The sequence below is a fragment of the Suncus etruscus genome, chromosome 18 (genome assembly GCF_024139225.1).
Source record: "Suncus etruscus isolate mSunEtr1 chromosome 18, mSunEtr1.pri.cur, whole genome shotgun sequence".
Taxonomy (NCBI): domain Eukaryota; kingdom Metazoa; phylum Chordata; class Mammalia; order Eulipotyphla; family Soricidae; genus Suncus; species Suncus etruscus.
The window spans coordinates 23220319-23230617 of record NC_064865.1 but is presented as its reverse complement, the minus strand read 5'-3'; the positions used below and the strand labels follow the sequence as shown (position 1 = coordinate 23230617).

The window sequence follows — 10299 nt, the reverse complement described above, 5'->3', positions numbered from 1 at the left end:
TGAACTCACAATTTGAAGATCAGAAATATTATTTAACTATTTAGAACAGTTTACTTGGAAAATGTAATAGATATTTATTTATTATGTTCTCTTTATGTTCTAGGTACCAGTGCTAGAACAGTCAAATAAAAATGGATAAAATTACAATCTTCGGGAAGGGCACTAACCTTGCTGCAGTCAATGCAAGTATGAGCTCTAGCACCTCACAAGTTACTTGGATTTCTGCCAGGAATGATCCCCGAGCACAAAGCACTGCCGGTGTGGTCCCTCAAACCAAACCAAACAACCAAACAGAAAAGCCATGAAAAGGGCCCGGAGAGATAGCACAGTGGCGTTTGCCTTGCAAGCAGCCGATCCAGGACCAAAGGTGGTTGGTTCGAATCCCGGTGTCCCATATGGTCCCCCGTGCCTGCCAGGAGCTATTTCTGAGCAAACAGCCAGGAGTAATCCCTGAGCACTGCCGGGTGTGACCCAAAAAAAAAAAAAAAAAAAAAAAAAAAAGAACAGAAAAGAAAAGAAAAGAAAAGCCATGAAAAGCGAAACCAAATATAAGTGAAAAATCATTGTGCATTCTTTACTATAGCCATTGTATATATAGAAGTGAGACCAAATAAATCCTGGAGTATAGGAGCCAAAATGATTAAGGCTGGATGAAAAACAGAACTGGCCTTGTCGATTGGCTGTCTCATGAGACAACTATATGTATTTTAATCAGTGGCTCCCTCTGTCTTTTGGTTATTTTCTCTTTTGAACAATAAAAAATAAAGCTATTAAAAAATTACAATCTTCAATAAAAATCCTTCTATTGATATCTCTTTATAAGCACTGTTATACATACTACCAGGAAAAGTGTATATTAGAATATATTAAATCAATTATACAATGAATTATAATATATTATTGAATAATTATTATGTAATCAATATGTTACAAGTAGTTACACAATTAATTATAATTATATTATGTTATTAATGTATGATTATAACATTATATCATCACTATATTATATAATAATCATAATATATTGTTATATTATGATAATAATTATTTATTATGATTAATATATTATATAATAAAGTATATATAGGAATAACTGTACATATTAGAGGAATGCATATTAAGTGAGCAGTTCATAGTTTTTATGGATTGTGATGTCTGTACTAAGCCCTAATATATATATGGCATTAAATAAGCAAAAAATTAAAAATACATCTTAAAAACCTAAGTGGTTTTTTTCTTATTGGTCCACACCTGGTTTCACTCAGGGGTTACTCCTGGCTATGCTATTTCTTTCTGCCTACATATTTTTGGCTCCTTTTGGTGACCACTTTCTAATTTTATAAGCTGTGTCATTAAGTTATTTATGTAAGCCTGATTTCTTAAAGTTATAAATTTTCTCAGTACCACTTTTGCTGTGTCCCACAATTCTGATAATTTTTGTCTTCTTTTGCATTTGTTTACAGATATATATATGTAAATCTTCTGATTTCCTCTTTGCTTTCATCACTGACCCACTAGTTGTTCATAATGAGTTGTCTAATTTCCAAGTGTTAAAGTTTTTTCTTTGTGTCTGTAAATCTCTTCTAATTTCAGTGCATGGTAATCTGAGAAGATGGTTTGTACAATTCCTATTCTCTTGGTTTTATGAAGGTATTTTTTGGTATATTTTTGGGGGGTTTGGTCACACCTAGCAAAGCTCAGGGGTTACTCCTGTCTCTACACTCATAAATAGCTCCTGGCAGGCTCAGGGGATTATATGGGATGCTTGGATTTGAAACACCATCCTTCTACATGCAAGGCAAACACCTTACCATGCTCTCTCTGGTCCCATACGAAAGTATGTTTTATGGGCCAGTGTAATATAAAAAATTGAAAATTATACAAAGTTATACTAATTTATTTCAAATATCTGACCAGACAAAATGAATTAAGAGAGCATATTTTGGAAATTTTTTCAACATTTGATTAATGCTAAAAAAATAATTGGAAATAAAGAAGTGAATATTCATTAGGTAATTCTGATCAAAAAAGGGACATAGAGATGACATTTAGGATAAGCTGAAATTAAATACTCTATATGCACTAGTAATGTACAGTTTTAAAAGTTAAATATAATTTAACATTTTTACATTTTAAATTTTAATACAAAATGAACAGAACATTTTTATGACTATTATGTAGAATTAAATTAGTAAAACATTTCATTGAAAGAACTTTGGTTTAGAACATGATATAAGTGTAGGCTACAACATTAAAATTTGACATCTACTACATTATTACCAAACCAAAAGTCTAGTTTCTGCCCTCCAGTGAAAAATAAAAGGTGAAATAGTATGAATCCTGAGGGGGCTGGAGAACTAGTACAATAAGGTAGAGCATTTGCCTTGCAAGCAGCAGATTTGGGTTTGATTGCCAACATTACATATGGTCCCTAGTATCAGCCATGAGTGATCTTTGAGGACAGCCAGGTATGGCTCAAAAACAAACAAAAGCAAATAAATCAATGTGTATTCAAAATACAGTAATATAATAATGAAAGAAGCTTTTTTAGTTAATGAAATATGAAATATTTTATTTCACAAGATATTTCTTAGGAAAAATTTCTATTAATGTTTTGGCATATCCTTCCCTTATAAGTTTCTTCTGCAATGAACTTGAACATTATCTATGGAGAAAATTGCTCTAGTATATGTAGCCTGATAAAACATACAACAAAAGCTAAACCATTTGAATAGGGGGATTAAATCTATTTTTCATTATATACCTGTATCTTTTTTGTTTGTTTTTGGATCACACCCGGCGGCACTCAGGGGTTACTCCTGGCTCTACACTCAAAAATCACTCCTGGCAGGCTCAGGGGACCATATGGGATGCCGGGATTCAAACCGCTGTCCTGCATGCAAGGCAAGTGCCTTACCTCCATGCTATCTCCGGTCCCATACCTGTATATCTGAACTACTTTGCAAAGTGATTTCTTGCTTGTTACTGCATTCTGTAGTTTTGATATACACTACTTTCATTGGTTTTAAAGTTTAAATAATTTGTATTAGTTTTTTTTAAACTTTATTGATTGATTGATTGATTGGTTATTGGGTCACACCAAGAGGTGCTCAGAATTCACTCCTGACTCTGCACTCAGAAATTGCCCCTGGCAGCATGGGAGACCATATGGGATGTCAGGAATTGAATCTGGCCCCTCTCAAAGGGGCGAGGCAATGCTCCACTACTATGCTATCTCTCCAGCCCCTGTATTGTATTTTATTTTCACTTTAAAGAAACAAATTCATTGGGAATTATTTTAGTTTTAGTTTCTTGTTTGACTATATAGCTATATCACTCTCTCACATCACTCCTATAACCAGGGCCCTAAGCCTGTCATGCTCCAGTTTTCCTTCTTTTTGCTTTATTGGTCATTCATTTCTGAGAGTGGTGTACCAAGACTGTGCTAATTATAAAGTTGTCCAGAAGTGGTAGTAATTCTTTTTTTTAAATTTATTTAAAGAAAATGCATCACATAATTGACATTACTGATAATACATTTGTTTCAAGATGACAGAAATCAAAGTTATTAAAAATAGAAAGAAAATAGAAAGAAATACTAAAATAAAAACAAAATGGGAATAAAAGAAAGAAGAAAAAATTTAGTACCAAGTGTATTTGTGAAATTATAGTGGTTGTAATTCTTAAGACATATGCATTTTTATGAAATATATATATGGATGACTGCTGTATAATCATCTTTCTCAGAAGCTATAGACATTCTTTTTTGCCCTTAATTCAAAATATTAATTCAAATATTAATTCCTTCAAATTTTATGGAGCAAATAGAAGCAATCAGAATTTATGGTCTACATTTTCTATCCCATCAGCTCATGTGACCTGCCTTCCTTCTTGTCAAATTGAGTAAGTGTCCATCTCTCCAAAAGCTGACAGTTATTCTCAAGTACAAAGACAAATTTCCCTTACAATGGTCTCTTTCCACTGTTATAAATGTCATATTACACTAATTTATTGCCATAAGCTTAGAAATATATGATGTTCCCTAAATCAATTCTAAACTTCCTTACAAAAATTCCATTTCTTATTGCCTTTCATTGCAACACTCCATGGAAAAGAGTAAGGGAGAGGCAGCAGGTAGACTAGAGGTATTGGTGATGAGAAATGTGCATCTGTGAAGGGTGTTGGATATTGTATGACCAAGACTCAATCATGAATATATTTTTTTAATCTTTTAAAAAAAATAGGGAACGCTTCACGAATTTGCGTGTCATCCTTGCACAGGGGCCATGCTAATCTTCTCTGTATCGTTCCAATTTTAGTATATGTGCTGCCAAAACGAGCACAGATGAACACATTTTTAACGGTGAAAAACAACTACTGTATTATTAACAACTTTGTAAACTGTGGTATTAAAATAAAGTAAAAAAGGGGCCGGAGAGATAGCATGGAGGTAAGGCATTTGCCTTACATGCCAGGAGCTATTTCTGAGCATAGAGTCAGGAGTAAAGCCTGAGCGCTGCCAGGTGTGACCCCCCCCCAATAAAAACAAACAAATAAAAAGATAAAGTAAAAAATTAAAAATAATAAAAATAAAAAACCCCAAATCCCCACGGTTTGACTTCCAACGAAGTAGGTTCTTAAGACTTTCTTTTTTCAAATTTGCTTTTCTAGTAAAGTATAGATTGAAGCAAAGTGATTCTGGGAGGGGTGGAATTAAGCTCTATAAAAACCAATGTTCAAAAAATTCCATATTAATTTTCTTCTAAGCTGCCTGTATTTCCCTTGTAAATTATCTTCAAAATGAAATTCCTATGGAGGGTCCTTTCTAGCTCTATAACCTTGGGTCAGCTTCTAACTTTCAGTCGAGTTTTCCCTATATATAATATTTTACTGATTCAGGGATCTGGGGTAGCTTTAGTTCTACTCTTTTGGAAAAAGTATTAGACAACAAATCCAGAGGTACATTCTCTTTAATTTGTTCTTTTCATTTATAGAAATTGTCAGAGTGTTTCTCCTAAATTCTGAAAGGCAGAACCCTTTGACAGTGCAATAATTTATTTTCTTTCTATGACAGCTGGATCTTATTTATGTGAAACATATAGATTTTTTAGCTACTTTATTTTTAAAAATGCTAGTGTTAAACTTAAGGCATGTACATAAATATTCCTCTTGACTTGATTTTAATGAGAAAGACATAATGAAAACATTACTGACACAAAAGAAAAATCCTTTGTGACACTTTTTTCTTCCCTAAAAAAAGGGTGATGTATATATTCTGAGACATATGTCCATTTCCATATGTGTATACATAAATGGATATATTTATATTATATGTATGATGGATGAAGATTTAAATCTTAATTTTTACAGCAACATGTATAAATCTGGCCATTCCAAAAATCTTCCAACATATATATTTAGTCTTGTTATATTATAAACCTAACAGTGCTTGTACTGTGTAAATATGGCTCATAAACATCATCTAAGGCTTCTTTTTTCTCTTGCTAGGCCTCTGCAGAGGGAAGCCCTAGTCTCTTCAAGGATTTTTATAGGACTTCATTTAGTAGAGTAGAAAAGACTTTTTTGGCTTGTTTTGTTTTGTTTTGTTTTGTTTTATAGCCCCTTAATGTTCTTAGCTCCTCTCACAAGTGAGATAGCTAGCTGAGTGCTGTCTCAGAGACTTTAATTCTGCACTTAAGCCGGAGTGAAAAACACACGAGGTGACTTATTGAGAGATAGTGCCAGGAAATCCTTCTAAGACACTCCAGGGTAGGACCGTCTGCAAGATTGCACTGGGGACAACCCTACTTTGCATTTTCCTCAAGTGGACTTGGTCCTGGTGGTAGGTGCAGACGGATTTGTTTCCAAAGTGTCACTGATTGCAATTCTCTTTCTTGTTCGACAAGGTTTATTTATCTCCAAACCAAGAGGCTGAATAAAGACTGATAACTCACTACCTAAGCAGACAAGCTGGCCTTAGATATCTGTGGACAACATCTTGGGATTTCTGCTCAGCTTCCTGAGTGGCAGCCAAACTGGCTGGTCCCAGGACAGCAGATCCCCAACTTCCCTAGAATGACAACTGAAGTTTGTTTTCTGTTTTGTGTGTGTTTGGTTTGGGGGCCAGTCCCATTGATAGTGGGACTCAGAGGTTTCTTCTTGGCTCTGGGTGTGCTCTGAAATCTCTCCAGGTGGGGTCCAGGGTACCAAGTTATTTGTCAACTGCATGCAAGGCGAACGCTCTACAAGCTAGACTATTATTGCTCTGGCCCAACCCTCTGTTGAGTCTGTCGGGGACATTGTCTGCATAGCAGAGCAGATGAGCCAATTGACTCTGTGCCCGAATGGACAAAGAGGGTATTTTAAAAGGAAAATGATTTGGAAGTAGGATGGTTTTGAGATCACAAGGAACATCATTGCTTTGGAAATTTGTTTTATGTAGGGGCCACACCACTGGTCTAAGGGACAAATATCTATGGGTATTGGGAGTATTAATGCGGGATGGTGTCTAGTTTTAAGAATTAGAAATCTGCCCTTCTGACAATATCTGTAGCTAACAAACAAAAAGAAATTCCACACCAGGTGTTACCTCAAAACAACAAGAAATTCCATGCCTGAGTTCAAATTATTTTCTCTCTTTTTTTTTTTTTTTGGGTGGGTGGGAGTGAGAGGCACACAAAAGAAAGATTGTTACTCCTGGCTCTATGCTCAGGGCTAACTCATGTAATGCCTGAAATAAATCCTGATGAATGGTGATTCCATTCATAGACAAATACCCTACATGCTGTACCATCTCGCTGTCGTATTTAGGTTCTTATCTTTGAGCTTTCTCTAAGTTGTTAAAATGTCTAATAAATCATGATTGTTTGAAAAGTCAAGTTATTCATATTTAAAATTTATAAATAACTCACTGTATTTGTTCCTAATGGCTCTTTTAACAAGGCATTGTAGAGTTGACGTTTTAAACAGCACACATTCATTCCCACAGTTTCACACAAGTCCAAAATCTGAAATTAAAAAAAAAAAAGATAAAAAAAAATAGAAAGAGCAAAAAGAAAAATAATTGTGAAACTGAAGTCAGTAGGATTCTACAAATTCAGGATACCCCCAAACTTGTCTTTTAGAAAAACATTGATGACTGGTGGCATTTTTTTATGTAGTAGTCACATCACATGCAAGTGTGTGTGTGTGTGTTTGTGTGTGTGTAAAACTTTAATATACCTCTTTTATAAGAACATGTGTGATGATTTTTTTTTTGCTTTTGGGTTACAGCCAGAGCTTATTTTCAGCTCTCTACACACAAGTTTCACTCCTGGAGGTATTCAGGGAACCAAATAGTATGCTGGGAATTGGCACCCAATGCAAGACAAGCTCCCTACCTGCTTATGGTGCCAGCCCAGTGTCATGATAATGCACACATCTTGATTCCTTAATTGTGCCCATATTTAAGTTTTCTAGAGATTTGCTCATTTTGGTGGAACTCCTCACTGTCAGCCGGTTAGAAAAGAATATTAGAGTGTAAGTTTAGAATTAATTGCTGTTTCACATAGACAAAAGGATTGCCATGACAGGCTTAAGCTGTAGAGAACAGGGACTAGGCCCAGAAAAACTGCCAGTTCCAGAAACTTTATGGGCATATACCAGGATAGTCATAAACTAAGGAATGTAGGAAACAATCTAATTGCACTTGGAGAACATCACCCTAGGACCTGCAGGCACCCAAATGGAAGGCAGGTGGGCACCCAAATTCCTACCACTACTCCTAGAGAGCAACATTCTTGTTACATCCTGCTTACAACTGCCTTAAAATTCCTAGGTCCGACCAATCACCTAGAACCCTATAAGCAATGATGCAATGGTCACCTAAATTCTAAAATTCTCTAAATTGGGTATAAAAGGTAGAATGTAAGTTGGGTGGGGTCACCACCTGCAAGAGGTGTGACCCCAGCATGCTGGTATTTTAAATAAATTCCTTTGCCTTTTTGAGTTCCTGGTCGCCTCCTGGTAGTCTTTGTGGGATGGAGTTAGCAAGCTCACTCTACTAGGTAAATCTACCACTAATGTAAGTGTTGTAAATGACTTCAAGAAAGTCAAAATCACTGTTAGATAATGAAAAACATAATACTCATGATTCTACAGATGATAAGCATAGAAAATAAAACAATTGGTATAAAAATCTGTCTTGAAGTAAATAGCAAAAATGTGTAGCAGACAAAAGGAAATATATATTTGCAAATGAGGGTGTGAGGAATGCAGGGAGGCAGAGAAAATGGAAAGGAAAAGCCCAAGAATTGGCCTCTAAAAACATTCAAATAATTCCTATTGCTAAGGAAACCACTTCACAATTTTCTGTCTCATTCTCAGCTCAGAACAGCTGCTTTACTTACAATTTGGCTTCACTGGAGGAATTAATTGCAAGGTGAAGAAAAGACACAGTGCCAAAGTTAGAGAGGAAGGAGAAATTATGGTAATGCAGAGTAACATAAAAACAAATTACTTAAGCTAATTGATAAAGCTAGAGCTTTTCAAGAGGCTTTGCTTCCCACAACTCCCAGGTATTCTTTTTTGTTGTTGTTGTCATTTTAAGTCTTTAACTCCCAGGTATTCTAATGCTGGTGACAAAGTTGTTTAAAGGAATTGCTTCAAATGAGTACTTTTTAGATTTTTTTTACAAATTACAATTTTTAATTAAGCAATAATTTTAAATCATTTTCCTCAACCAACCAGTATATTGTTTCTAACACTCCTATCTGTCAAGTGTTTTGCTAAAATAAGGTAGATTGAATAGATTTATGAACTCTTTCAGGAGAGGCCTTCTGATTAAACTATGGGTGAATTAGTAATTCACTTAGGACTTTTCTAAGGAAAGCCAGGAAAAATAATTTTTTGAAAACAATTTGTTGTTTATTTGTTTGTTTTGTGCTACACCTGGCAGTGTTCAAGGCCTAGCTCTGTGTACAGGAATAACTCCTGGTGAGCATAAGGAGTACATTTGAGGTGCTGGAGATGAAACCTGGTCTGCTGTGTACCTGGCAAATGCCCTACCCATTGTATTAATTTTTGGCACTGAGGGGTAATTTAATTTTGGGCTTTATCACATAGAATTTTCTTTTTATTTTAAATTTAACCATATTTACAAAAATGTTCATACTGGAGTTTCAGTCACAGAATGTATACCACCCTTCACCAGTGTGATCTTCCACATAAATGTCCCCCCATATCCATCTCCCACCCCAACTCCCTTCTTGTCTCTCAGAGAGGCATTTTACCTCTCTCCCTCACTATCATTGTATGGAGTTGTCATTGTTGTTAGTGCTCTAGCTTTACTCACTGATCTTTGTGGCAAGCTTCATGTCATGAACTGCTTACCCCAGCTTAAAACTCTATTGTCTCTGGATATTATTGTCCTGTCTTATTTTTCTTTATCTTGCAGATGAGTGAGACTGTTCTATATCTATACCTCACACTCTGACTCATTTTTTTCAGTGTGATAGTCTCAATGTTCATCCAAGTATAGACAAATTTTATGAATTCACTTGTCCTAATAGCTGCATAGTATTCCATCGTATAAATGTACCACAGTTTCTTTAGCCACCCATCTATGTTGGGCATCTGGGTTGATTCCAAATTCTGATTATTGTCAATAGTGTTGCAATAACATAGGGGTATAGAAGGCATTTTTTGTATTGTGTTTTTTTATTCCTAGGATATATAAATAGGAGTGGTATTACTGAATCATATGGGTGCTCAATTTCCAGCTTTTTGAAGATTATCCATATTGTTTATGAGAAAGGCTATATTAGATGACACTCCCACCAGCAGTGAATGAAACCTCTTTTCTTCACACATCCAAGTCAGCACTGGTTGGTCTTGTTCTTTTTGATGTATGTCAGTTCTATGGCATGAAATAATACCTCATTGTTGGTTTTTTGTTTGTTTCGTTTTGGGGCCACACCCTGTGACACTCAGGGGTTACTCCTGACTATGTGCTCAGAAATCGCTCCTTGAAGGTCCAGCTCATGACATGAAGCTCACCACAAAGAGTGGTGAGTACAGTTAGAGAAATAACTACACTAAGAACTATCATAACAATGTGAATGAATGAGGGAAATAGAAAACCTATCTAGAAAACAGGCGGGGGTGGACTGGGGAGGAGTGGGACATTGGTGATGGGATTGTTGCACTGGTGAAGGAGAGTGTACTGTACATGACTGAAACCCAACTACAATCATATTTGTAATAAAGGTGTTTGAATAAAGATATAATAAAACATTTCTAAAAATTCTCTCCTGGATTGAG

The 10299-nt window shown here is 35.5% G+C and overlaps 1 non-coding gene across 1 annotated transcript; it reads right to left on the bottom strand.

Annotated features, from left to right (window-relative positions):
* Nucleotides 1-4236: 4236 nt before the first annotated feature.
* Nucleotides 4237-4343, bottom strand: LOC125996641 (U6 spliceosomal RNA). Its single transcript, XR_007491322.1, has one exon. It is a non-coding gene; the product is annotated as a U6 spliceosomal RNA (small nuclear RNA).
* Between the last annotated feature and the right edge of the window lie 5956 nt (nt 4344-10299).